This window comes from Kogia breviceps, chromosome 10, assembly GCF_026419965.1.
Source record: "Kogia breviceps isolate mKogBre1 chromosome 10, mKogBre1 haplotype 1, whole genome shotgun sequence".
In the NCBI taxonomy this organism is placed as follows: domain Eukaryota; kingdom Metazoa; phylum Chordata; class Mammalia; order Artiodactyla; family Physeteridae; genus Kogia; species Kogia breviceps.
The window spans coordinates 2018283-2031587 of NC_081319.1; the positions used below are offsets into that span (position 1 = coordinate 2018283).

Consider the following 13305-nt stretch of genomic DNA (forward strand, 5'->3'; position numbering starts at 1 on the left):
GCACCCTGAAGGCCTGTCCTAGCTACACTCACAGCCCCTTGGCAAAGAATGGGAGATTTATTTGTTCCAGGCATTTAAAGAAATCTCTGTCCTATCATTAGCTGGCCATTAACTGAATGGAGACTTCAGTGACCTTATGTGACAAAGAATACAGACACTATAGAATTAGTTCAGGGTAGTCACTTAACAATTACTACGACAAGCAGTAATGACAACAGACCTTGGGGACAGAGAAAATCTTATTTCTAGAGCTGTACATTCAATTATTTTAAATGACCGGTTTTCACCAAAAATTATGAGAACACTTCCCAACTCATTTTCTGAAGTCAGAATTACCCGAAACCAGACAAAGACATCCCAAGAAAAGAAAACTACCGGCCGGTATGTTTTATGATCGTAGATACAGAAGTCCTGAACAAAATACTAGCAAACTGAATCCAGTAGCATATAAAAAGGATTATACACCATGACCAACTGGGATTTATCTCAGGATGCAAAGCTGGTTGAACATATGAAAATCAATTAATGTAATATACCATATTAATTGAACAAAATGGGACAAAAACACATGAGCATCTCAGTAGATGTAGAAAAAGCATTTGACAAAATCCAATACTCCATATGATTTTTTTTTTTTTTTTTTTTGCTGTATGCGGGCCTCTCACTGCTGTGGCCTCTCCCGTTGCGGAGCACAGGCTCCGGACGCGCAGGCTCAGCGGCCATGGCTCACGGGCTTAGTTGCTCCGCGGCATGTGGGATCTTCCCAGACCAGGGCACGAACCCGTGACCCCTGCATCGGCAGGCGGATTCTCAACCACTGCGCCACCAGGGAAGCCCCTCCATATGATTTTTAAAAAACACTTAACAAAATAAGAACAGAAGAGAACTTCCTCAAGTGGATAAAGGGCATCTAAGAAAAACCCATGGCTAACATATTTAATGGTGAAAGAATAAGAGCTTTTCCCTGAGATTAGGAATAAGACAAGGATGTCTGCTTTCATTACTTCCTTTCATCATTGTTCTGGAAGTTCTTGCCAAGGCAGTTAGGCAAGAAAATGACATAAAAGGCATTCAGGGGCTTCCCTGGTGGCGCAGTGCTTGAGAGTCCTCCTGCCGATGCAGGGGACGCGGGTTCGTGCCCCGGTCCGGGAAGATTCCGCATGCCGCGGAGCGGCTGGGCCCGTGAGCCATGGCCGCTGAGCTTGTGCGTCCGGAGCCTGTGCTTCGCAACGGGAGAGGCCACAACAGTGAGAGGCCCGCGTACCGAAAAAAAAAAAAAAAAGGCATTCAGATTGGAAAGAAAGATGACACGATCTTACATATAGAAACTCTTAAGGAATAAATACACACATACACAACACACAGTGCTAATAAACAAGCTTAGCAAGGTTACTAGATACAAGATAAATTTACAAAAAAGTTCTATGTGCACTAGCAATGAAGAATCTGAAAATGAAATTAAGAAAATTCCATTTGTAATAGATTGAAAAGGATAAAATACTTAGGAATAAATTTAACAAAAGTGCAAGATTTATACACTGAATAGTTCAAAACATTGTTGAAATAAAGAAGATCTAAATAGGGCTTCCCTGGTGGCACAGTGGTTGAGAGCCCGCCTGCCGATGCAGGGGACGTGGGTTCGTGCCCCGGTCTGGGAAGATCCCACATAACGCGGAGCGGCTGGGCCCGTGAGCCATGGCCGCTGAGCCTGCGCGTCCGGAGCCTGTGCTCCGCAACGGGAGAGGCCACAACAGGCCACAACAGTGAGAGGCCCGCGTACCGCAAAAAAAAAAGAAGATCTAAATAAATGGAAACACACCTTGCATTCATAGATTGGAAGACATAATATTGTTAAGATGATAATCCACTCCAAACTGATCTATAGATACAATGCAATTTGTATCAAAACCCAACTGCCTTTTTTTTTTTTTTTGGTAGACACTGACAAGCTGATCCTAACCTCTTGGAAATGCAAGGGACCCAGAATAGTCAAAACAACCTTGGAAAATAGGACAAAGTTAGAGGACTTCACACTCCCCAATTTCAGAACTACTACATAGTAACAATAATCCAGACAGCGTGGTAGTGGCATCAAGATAGATGGCGGATTAATGGTACAGATTAGAGTCCAGAAATAAACCCATACATCTACAGGCAATTGATTTCAGTTAGGATGACAAGCTCATTTAATGGGATCAGAATATTCTTTTCAACAAATGGTACTGGGACCACTGCAAAAGAATGAAGTTGGATCCCTAACAATACCATATACAGAAGTTAATTCAAATTGATCAAAGGCCCAAATGTAACCGCTAAAACCGTAAAACTTTTAGAAGAAAATGTGGGAATTCCCTGGCAGTCCAGTGGTTGGGAATCCACACTTTCACTGCTGAGGGCCCAGGTTCCGTCCCTGGTTGGGTGGCTGGGATCCTGCAAGCTGCGCGGCCAACAAAACAAAGAAGAAAACGTAGATGTAAATATTTACGACCTTAGAGTACACCATGGTTTCTTAGCTCTGACATCTAAACCACAAGCAACCAAAAAAATTAATGGGACTTCACCAAATTTTGAAACTTTCAATAATAAGACAACCCAATCGAAAAATGGACAAAGGATTTGAATGGACGTTTCTCCAGAGAAGGTTTACAAAATAAGCACAATAAGCACATGAAAATATACAAACTTCATTAGCCACTAGGAAAATGCAAATCAAATCCACAATGAGAAACCACTTCACACCCACTAGAACGAGTACAGGAAAAGAAAAATGGGCGATGACAAGCGTTGTCCAGGATATTAGGAAGTCAGAACTCTCGTACACTGCCGACGGGAATGTAAAATGATGCAGCGGCTTTGGAAAGTAGTTTGGCAGTTCCTCAAAAAATTATACGTAGAGTTACCGTATGACCAGCCAGGTTTATACCCGAGAGTTGAAAACATAGGTTCACAAAAATGTGTACGTGGGTATTAATAGCAGCATGATTCCTAATAGCCAAAAAAGAGAACAAATATCCATCATCTGATGAATGGATAAACAAAATGTGTCTCTCCATACAGTGGAATCTTTCTTGGCCATAGAGAGGAATGAGCACTGACGACACCCTGCAACACGGAAGAACCTTGAAAACATTATAGCTCGGAAGCCAAAACACAAGGCCGCATATATATGCAACTCATATGTATCCACATATGTAACATCCAGATGCTGCATATGTGCATTTATGTGCAGTATTCAGAATAGGCAAATCCATAGAGACGGAAAGTAGATCACTGGTCTCCGGGGCTGGGAAAGAGGGAATGGGGAGTGGCTACAAATGGCATGGAGTTTCTCTATGGGTTCATGAAAATGCCCTGGAGTAAGTGGTGCTATTTCCACAACCCTGTGAATATACTAAAAACCACTGAGTTGTACACTTTAAAATTGGTGAATGGTAAGTTTTGTGGAATATGAACTGTAGCTCAAATAAACAAAAAACAAGTAGGTTACAAAATAATGTTTCATGTAACTGGTAGGAAGGCAGCCTCTAAAATGACCCCCAGTGATTTTCATCCCCTTGTGTATCTCTTGGTCTTTGGTGCGGGCCAGATTCAGGGACTCAACTTGTAGCAAACAACATAGCAGAAGTGGTGGAATGTCGCTTTTGATACTAAGTTCTAAAAAGATGGAGCCTCTCCATCACCCTTCCTCTCACACGCATCCCTCGCCCTGGGGAAGTGGCTCCAGGCCCTGAGCAGCTCTGTGGGGCTCCCGGGTGGGGAGGAACTGCTGTCTCAGACGAGCCAGTGCAGACCTACGCCTGCCAACAGCCGCGAGAGTCAGCATCCAGGTGGGTCCTTCCCCCGTCAAGCCTCAAGGTGACTGTAGCTGCAGCCAGCACGTCAACTGCAGCCACATACACGCAGCCCAGTTACCCCTGGATTCCCGACCCTCAGAAACTGTGACATGATAAAGGCTTGTCGTTTTCAGCTGCTAAGTTCTAAGGTGAGTTTGATATTTTCTGAAGGTAACTACTGCAGTGTGTTATAGCAAACATAGACAAGAGACACCAATGATATGTACCACATATTGTTTTACCAGTTGTCTCTAGGTGGGATGATTTTGTTGTTGTTGTTGTTGTTTAAATGTAATTGGCAAATACTCATCTTTAATATAATTGATCTTGGTGTCTGTTTGTTTAAATGTTTTTTTGCGGTACGCGGGCCTCTCACGTTGTGGCCCCTCCCGTTGCGGAGCACAGGCTCCGGACGCACAGGCTCAGCGGCCACGGCTCACGGGCCCAGCCGCTCCGCGGCACGTGGGATCTTCCCGGACCGGGGCGCGAACCCGTGTCCCCTGCATCGGCAGGCGGACTCCCAACCACTGCGCCACCAGGGAAGCCCAAGGTGGGATGATTGTTGTTGCCTCATTTTCCTATTCACAGATGCCTGATTTTTCTAAAATGTTCAGTAATGAACATATGTTGTTTACATAATCAGAGAGAAAGTGAAAGTGATAGCTGATTTTAGGATGCTTAGGAACCATTTGGTAACATAAGTGCATTTGGTATAACATTAGGTAAAATAGGCAGTATAAAAATGGTCCATAGGGAATTTCCTGGCAGTCCAGTGGTTAGAACTCCGTGCTCTCATTGCCAACAGCCTGGGTTCCATCCCTGATCGGGGAACTAAAATCTCACAAGCCACGTGGTGCAGCCAAAAATAACCCCAAAAAGTCTGTATACTGATATTATTGCATGAAAATTCCATCTGCATCTGGACAAAGCCTGGAAAGGAAAGCTCAAAACAGTTGGTTCTTTGGAGTCTCTGTTTTGAGTATCAAATTAATTGTTATCACGATGTTTAATTATTGAGTTCCATTTGGCGGAAACATTGAAAGTAAAGAAAGATCCCTGAGGCAGAGTGGAGGCCAGGTCCCAGTAGGAGGGTGGAATCGTGGTGCGTGCTGTGTGGGATGCAAGGTCAGGCGTTGGAATGGAACAAAGGATGAACCCAGGAGAGGAATAGGACGCCAGATGGGTGGATCCTGGTGCCTGGTTTAATGAAAGGGCAGAGAGAGAGGTGATCCAGATAACTGTCCCACACTTGAGATAGCTCCAGAGAACACGGAGAAGGAAAATGAGGCTACTCTCTCAGCATTATTAATAACAGCTTTCCCCCACTATCCGAAAGTAAGGCATTCCTAAGAAACCTTTCATAAGCCAAATGGCATAAAGCGAAGGAGCAGTTACCTTAGGACACATCTTGCTCACAGATGCACAGAATAAATCAGGATAAGATGCTTGCAGACACAGTCGAAAGCTTGCGGCGGCTTGACGCTGAGGCGCTGAGTGTCGTTCCTGGGGGAAGGAGCTTGGCAGGACCACGCCTGCTGCTCAGAGCGCGTGCTGCTTCTGTGACAGCCGGCTGCAGAACACACGATGAACACTATTTCTGCTTTTTGCCTTTTCTCGTAGAAGTGAAAATCCTCTTTAGAGATCTTTGGGTTAGTGAAAACGGGTACTAACGTAGGTCTTTCGTAAAAGCCAAGTGGCATAGAGCGAACTTGCAAAAAGTGGGGAATACCTGTGTTAGGTTATTTTGAAAGTTTTACGTAACAGTTTGTGTTCTACTGGCCTTGTTTCTTCCGAGAATGGAATAGAGTCCTGGCCTTTCAGCTTGCTCACTAGTGCTGTCAGTGGGAGAGAAGCGTCTAAACGGTGTGATAATGGTCGTTAATATTCAAATACTGTCCAAACATTCAATGCTGTTCATTAATACTCAGATTATCCTCCTTTCAGGGTCGTAGTAAGATCACGCTTCCCTGCCTCATGGAAGCTGTTGTGACCAGGTGACAGGCTTTGTCTGAGGAAACATGAATGGAGGCATCATGTTTTTTTTAGTGTGGGCAGAGGCCTTGAAGAGGCAGAGCAGGCCTTTCCACATCGGCGCCCTGGAACAAACACAGCAGCGGGTGGTCTGCAGGGGTGGAGGCTGGCGCCATCGGCCCGGGTTCCTGAGTGAGGACGAAATTAAAAACAGTCTGGTGGTGGATACACAGACCGACACAGGGGATTCAGTTATATAGCACGTAGCATGCACGCGCATGGGTGCGCGCGCACACACACGCAGAAAGGAGCACAAGTAAGGCTGAGGGGCTCTGCACGCGACCAGTATCAGTGTCCTTGCGCTGAAGAGCTGTGGCTTTGCAAAAATGTCTCCCTTGGGGGACATTCAGTAAAGTGTTCAAGCCATCTCTCTGGATTATTTCTTACACCTACATGTGAATCTACAATTAGCTCCAAAAGAGAAAAGTGACAAAGTTATTCCTTTTCCAGTTATTTTCTGGTCTTTCTGAATACCTCAAGGAGAAATTCTAAGTATGATGGCAGTGCGTATGTTGCATTTCTCTGACACTTGCAAATACACATTTTGAACAAAGAGAGCAGGCTTCCTTCAGCAGACAATATCTGGTTATAATGCAATAATGCTTATTTTCATTATGCTTATTTTGCCAATTATCTTCTATATATGTCAAGAGAGACTCATTACCCCCTTACGATGGTGATACAAAGTTTTTCTTTAAAAAAAGTTTTAAAAATTTCTAAGTCAACTCCCTTTCCATAAATGGCGGTATTGATGACATGGGAAGATGGTATGCAAACAGTGGAATTTGAGGGAACACAGACCTCCCCCTGGGAAAAAATGTAGAATTTTTCTAAGAAATTTAGTGTTAATTGGTTGAAGAATCTCAGTGTCTTGTAATATAAGTATGAAATATGCTCTGGGTAGCAGATTTATTTATTTATTTATTTATTGCAGTACGCGGGCCTCTCACCGCCGTGGCCTCTCCCGTTGCGGAGCGCAGGCTCCGGACGCGCAGGGTCGGCGGCCACGGCTCACGGGCCCAGCCGCTCCGCGGCACGTGGGATCTTCCCGGACCGGGGCGCGAACCCACGTCCCCTGCATCGGCAGGCGGACTCTCAACCACTGCGCCACCAGGGAAGCCAGGGTAGCAGATTTCTTAATGACATTAAACATTTTTGAAGTGTTAACATACATAGGAAAAAGCATTCAAATAATAAGTAAGTGTACAACTCAATAAAATTCTCCCCAAGTGGAGTATAAATGCCATGCAATTCCAGTCTATCTTCTAGCAGAATTTTTGGGGGTGGAAATTGACAAGTTGATTCTAAAATGTACATGGAACTGTAGAAGGCCGGCAACAGCCAAGGCCATCCAGGAGAGGAGGAAGGAGTTGCAGGACTAACACTGCCGGATATCAGGGTCTAGAATGTCAGTGTAGTGATTAATCTAGCGTGGTACTGGCATCGGGATGGGCAGACAGATCAGTGGAACAGGACGGTCTAGAAATAGACCCATAAACGGCCGGTCATCCTGTTTATGGCAGAGGTGACACTGGAGAGCAGTGGGGAAAGGGCCATCTTGTGAACAGACCTCTCGGGTCGCAGCTGCTCCGTGAGCACTGCCATCTCCGTTGGGCCTGCCGCCGCACAGGCCAGGTGTGAGTTATCCGCAGAGCCCTTTGGGGCCGTCCCACAGCTCGGGTCCGTGACGAGGGAGGGCTGACTCAGGCTTGAACTCTTCCTCCCCGTCTGGCTCATCCTCTCCAGGCGCCCCGTCCCTGGCCAGCCCTCCTGGCTGCGGAGCCAATGAGAGGGCCGCGGGCTCCAGCCTCCACGTGGGCCCCCGTGATTCTTACCGCCGGGGTTCACGTCCTTCCGTGGTCCCCTCTCCCAGCGAGTGGGAGCTGACCTGTGTGACGAGCTGAGTTCTGTGGAGGTGATGACACAGGACTTCTGAGGCTCGGTCCTATCCGACGTCACAGCGTCGAAGTCCTCTGCACAGTTTTCCCAGGGGGAAGCCGGCTGCCGTGTTGCGTGCGCACAGACAGCCCTATGGAAGGACGCTTCTTGGGCAGCACCAGCCGGCCAGCGTGTGAGCGAGCCCTGGGCAGGCCTTCAGGTCATCTTGGCTCCCGGCCTGCACGGCCCCTCAGACAGCACGGAGTAGAGAGAGGTCACGCACATGACCTTCAGTCTGACCTCCTGGCCCACAGGAATCATGAGATAAGAAATGACCCCAAGTTTATGGCCCTCAGGTTTGGGGGTGTTTAGTTTTATAGCAGTAGATCGCTGATACAGAGGCTCAAGCCTGCTGCCCTTTGGACCAACCCCTTGACTCTGGGAAAGGCCTGCCTAGTGGCTTTACCCACGCAGGTTTGCAGGCAGCCGCCCTGCAGCCTCCTCTGTGAGCCCCTCTCCTGTCCCTGCCAGGAAGGCAGAGGGCAGGATCCACACATCTGCTGCCGATGACGCAGTGGTTCCCTTGGGAAATGAGATGCTAGTCCGTCCTGCTTCCCCCACCCCAGCTTTACACCTCACCTTGGCAGCGGCGGGGGAGGGGGAGCCCCGCGCTCTGGCCTCAGCGGCCCTGTGACCGCAAGAATCCCCTCTGTCCCCTCTGCCTGTGATTCTGCTGCTGCTCGGTGTGGGGAGGGGAGGAGGGGAGCAGTCGTGGCGGGGCCAATCCTGCCGCTTCTCTGCGCGTGCGCGCCCCCGCCTCAGCCGATGTCCTAGTCATCCGAAGTGTCAGATCCTCCGTGCTCTTTGCCCTCAGTTTTGGATCTTGGCTGTCAATAGGAGGAAAACGGGAAGAGGCCCCGTTGACCCCTGGATCAAAGGCATTCACGACCCACCACGACCCAGTCTTTGTGCGTGTTTCCTTACTGCTCTTGCTCCCGTCCCTTGAACTCTGTTCCCCAGGAACACTAAGCTGTCAGCAATTTCTGCACGGAGTTATGCCCTGCGCTCTCTTTTCTCTAAACGTTCGCACCCAGCATTCCCTCCCAAGCGGTCGCCTTCCTCTTGGCCCAGCAGGTGCTTAATCATCCTTCGTGAGTCACCGCAGCACCTCCTGCTCTGGGAAGCCCTCCTTGACTACTCCGTCTCCCGGGCTACCTCAGGTGTTTCTCCTGGGCCACCCTCGCTCCTTCACTTCCTGTACCCAGAGATCACCGCGCTGTATCAGTGGCAGAGGCAGACAGCTCCCTAAGCGAGGTTTGCTCTCCCTCTTCTGGAGTGCACAGCTGTTGCCTCACCTGGGCCCCTGCTTCATGGGTCCTCTTGCATCCGGGCGTGCAGCGTGACTAGCTCTTACCAAAGTAACAGGAGCAGAGGTGGCATGTGTCCCTCGCACACCCAGGCATTAAGAAGAAGATGTGCCATCTCCAGAAAGTTCCGCCCCTGCTACCAGCTCTATCTAGACAATGACAAGCCCCTTGGGAATGGTGTGGCCACAGGGGAGAACGAGCCCGGTCCCCACATCAGTGTGTGGAGGAAAGCCGCCTGCTTCTGTTTTGGTTGAGATCTGACTCATTTGGAGGTCTATTTGTTATAGTGGTCTTCATTGCTGCACACGGGCTTTCTCTAGTTGTGGTGAGCCGGGGCTACTCTTTGTCGCGGTGCACGGGCTTCTCTTTGCGGTGGCTTTTCTTGTTGCGGACCACGGGCTCTAGGTGCGCGGGCTTCAGTAGACGCGGCACGCAGGCTCAGTAATGGTGGCTCGCAGGCTCAGTAGTTGTGGTGCACGGGCTTAGTTGCTCCGCGGCATGTGGGATCTTCCCGGACCGGGGCTCAAACCCGTGTCCCCTGCATCGGCAGGCGAACTCTCAACCACTGCGCCACCAGGGAAGCCCCCTAATTACTTTTGAATGAATGGATGAGTGATCACATCTTAAAGAAAAGTGCCTGAAGCCACCACCCAGGAACCGACGTGTAACTCTGGTCTCCCCCCACATGTGATGGAGCACTTTGTAAGCCACTTTCACATCTGAGTCCCACAATGACCCAGAGAGGCGGGCTTATCAACACCATTTCAGAACGAGGGCACTGAGGCCCAGGGAGCTCAGGAGAGTACCTCAAAGGCACAGGGGCTCAGGCTGAGTGCTGGGGTCAGGGGAAGTACCAAGAAGGAAAGACTAGAGCAGGGGTGGGGAGCCAGCCAGCCTAACTCCTGGATTAGTGAAGACTGACAAGGGTGGAGCCCTTGAGCCAAACCCGACGTGTTTGAGTAGAAAATCTCAGAGAACTTTCTAAACCATGCAAAGCTGCATCACACAGAAAAATTCAACATTTGAATTGGTCAGACACGTACCCAGCGGGTGCTGGGCCATTGAGGCAGGCCAGGGCACATGCTGGTCCCCAGGCTGGACGAGGAGGCAATGAATCAGCAGACATCAAGCAAGCAGTATCCTGGGGCTGCGGCGGGCCTGGGCCACGGGTCGCCGTGGGAACAGGGGAAGGGCCGCAGTGACGCAGCCTGTGAAGGGAGACACCCCTCACACATAGACACGCACACGCTCTGCATCAGACCCGCCCCAGGCTTCTCCTCGCACGCAACGCACACGTCAGAGGCCTTCCCACCACCCATGAGATTCTGCGTGAGCCAGCTCTGCCCGTCTCCCCGCCCCCTCTCTCCCCTCTCTCCCTCCCTCATTCTGTCCAACCCCACTGGAACAGGACACCTTGTCTCTGCACAGAGGAATTGCCTCTGCTGTTCCCTTGTACCGTAACACCTTCTGCTCAGGTAATCTCAGCAGGGTCGCTCCATCTTGTCAACAGGTCTCTCTGCTCGAATGTCACCTCCTTAGGGAGATTTCTCACCACCTGTGTCGAATACCACCTGTCCTCCAACTTCCCTCCCTGTCCGAGAAGCCTGTCTTATCGCCTGCATCCCATTTTATCACTCTGTGGATTTCTTTTTTTTTAATCGAAATATTTTTTAATTAAAAAAATTAATTTACTTGTTTGGCTGCACCGGGTCTTAGTTGTGGCACGCGGGATCTTCGTTGCCGTGTGCGGGATCTTCAGTTGCGGCGTTCCCCGACCAGGGATCAATCGAATGTGGGCTCCCTGCATTGGGAGTGCAGAGTCTTAACCACTGGACCACCAGGGAAGTCCCTAATTTAAATATCTGGTAGTTAATACAGTCCCATAGTTAAAACTTAAAGATAATATAGGGACTTCCCTGGTGGCGCAGTGGTTAAAAATCTGCCTGCCAATGCAGGGGACACGGGTTCGAGCCCTGGTCCGGGAAGATCCCACATGCCGCGGAGCACCTAAGCCCGTGCACCACGACTACTGAGCCTGCGCTCTAGAGCCGTGCTGCGGAACAAGAGAAGTCACCGCAATGAGAAGCCTGCACACCGCAACGAAGAGCAGCCCCTGTTCACCACAACTAGAGAAAGCCTGCGTGAAGCAACGAAGACCCAACGCAGCCAAAAATAAATATATAAATAAATTTATTAGGAAAAAAAAATAGTAAGGCCAACCCAAATTCAAAAGGAAGGGAAGTAGATGCCACAACTCCAAGGAAGGAGGAACAAAGAATTTACTACCTTTTTTAATCTACCGTGGTCTACCTTCAGCACACAGATTTTGTCTAGTTCTCCTGTGTGCCAGATATGCTCACCTCGTCCCAAAGGCCCTAAAAATCTCATCCCAGTACATCATTGGCTCATAGTGGGTCTTGTGTAAATCAGGTCCTGGTGCAAATGAGGCTCCTCAGAAGACGAAGTTCCTGTGATTCCTCAAGAACAGCTTCTTGAATATGTTTCTCTTGATCTGAAGACCTGTGAGCTACAGACATGTTTTCTAGTCTCCACGGAACCAACAAATAGAGTTGAGAAGCAGATGACAACCGGAGCAGACCCTTCTGTTCAAAAGGGGAAAAACAGGAGTGACATAGCTACGACTGGGTCACAGCCATTTTGAAATCCAGTCAGGCACATGTTGTCAGTTTTCTGATAAGGGTCCAATCCTGCTCCTTGGGAATAATTCTCTGCAGCTCCTGACTCCACCTTCTTAGAGGCTGATGGGTTTCTCCGGAGTAGTCCTTTCTTTTTCATGAGAAACAGCCATGTTTGCATTTGAATCGCCATCTTGGTCTGCTTCTTAGAAAGCTGTGGGGTTCACAGGTCTCTTAATTTTTGTGCTCTGCCTTTTTCTGTGTTCTCTAGTTGTTTCTTTAAGCCTAGCATTTTGAATGGCTGCAGAGTGGGGTGGAATTACCATAATTCTTGGCTTCTGAGTCCATTTCCAACTTCCATTTCCCTGAATACTCTATAAATGGTACTCACTGAGCATCTGCTGTGCCCCAGCACTGTTCTAATCAAGGATATGGCAATGAATGAAACAGACAAAATCCCTACCCTTACGGAACTGCCATTCTAGTGGGGGAGATGGACAGGAAGCAAACAAGAAAGCAATATGAAGAAACAAAAAAGCAGGAAGGGAGATAGCAAGTGGATGTTTTATGTCTAGCGTGATAGGAAGGGGAACTTCAGTTTTATTTAGGGAAGGCCATTCTCACTGAGAAGATGACATTTAAGTCATCTTTCTTCAAAACATGAAGAAAGTGAGGGAGTGGCCATACAGATACCTGAGGGAAGAACTGTCCAGATCCAAAGAAGTACAACTGCAAAGGCTTTAGTTACATGTGTGCCTTCTCTTTTCTTAAACTAGTGTAGTTTGAGCAGACTGATCAGAGGGGATGTTAGAAGGAGATGAGGTCCGAGAAGTATCTAAGGGGTCAGGAATTTTTTTTTTTTTTTTTGGCGGCTTGCGGGATCTTAATTCCCCAAGCAGGGATCCAACATGGGCCCTTGGTAATGAAAGCACAGAGTCCTAACCACTGGACTGCCAGGGAATTCCCAGGATAGGACCTTTTGTTTGTAAAGCCTTTAGTTTTTCTTCTGACCTATGGGAATAGTTTGAGCAGGAGAATGACATGGTTTGACATTTTTATAGAATTACACTGGCTACTGTGTTAAGACTGGATAGGGAATGAGGTGGGAGCAGGAAACCAAGGTTGTTGCCATAATCCAGGTGAAAAATGATGGCGGTTCAGACCAGGGCATAGTGGCAGAGACAGTAAGGAGTCACATTTCGGATATCTTTTGAAGCTTGTGGATGAGGGGTCCGAGAGATAGGGGAGTTGAGTTAGTTTCCTAGAACTGCTGTCACAAATCATCACAAGCTTGGCAGTTAAAACAAGAGAAATATGTTCTCTCAAATACAAAAGTCTAAACTCAACACCGTTTCTCCCTGCCCTCCCCCCCCCCCTTGCTGTTGGCATTCTTTGGGTTGTGGCTACTCACTCCAGCCTCTGACTCCATCTCCACGTGGCCTTCTCTTCTGTGTCTCTTACATGGACACTTATCATTGGATTTAGCCCCCCCCCCCCCATGGTAATCCAGGATGGTCTCATCTCCAGATCCTTAATTACACCTTCAAATACCCTTTTTGC

General features: G+C 48.5%; 1 protein-coding gene across 1 annotated transcript in view; it reads left to right on the plus strand.

Annotated features, from left to right (window-relative positions):
- The window catches only part of RAB7A (RAB7A, member RAS oncogene family), a 105900-nt gene that overhangs the window by 23156 nt on the left and 69439 nt on the right, over positions 1-13305 (plus strand). The window lies entirely within an intron of this gene.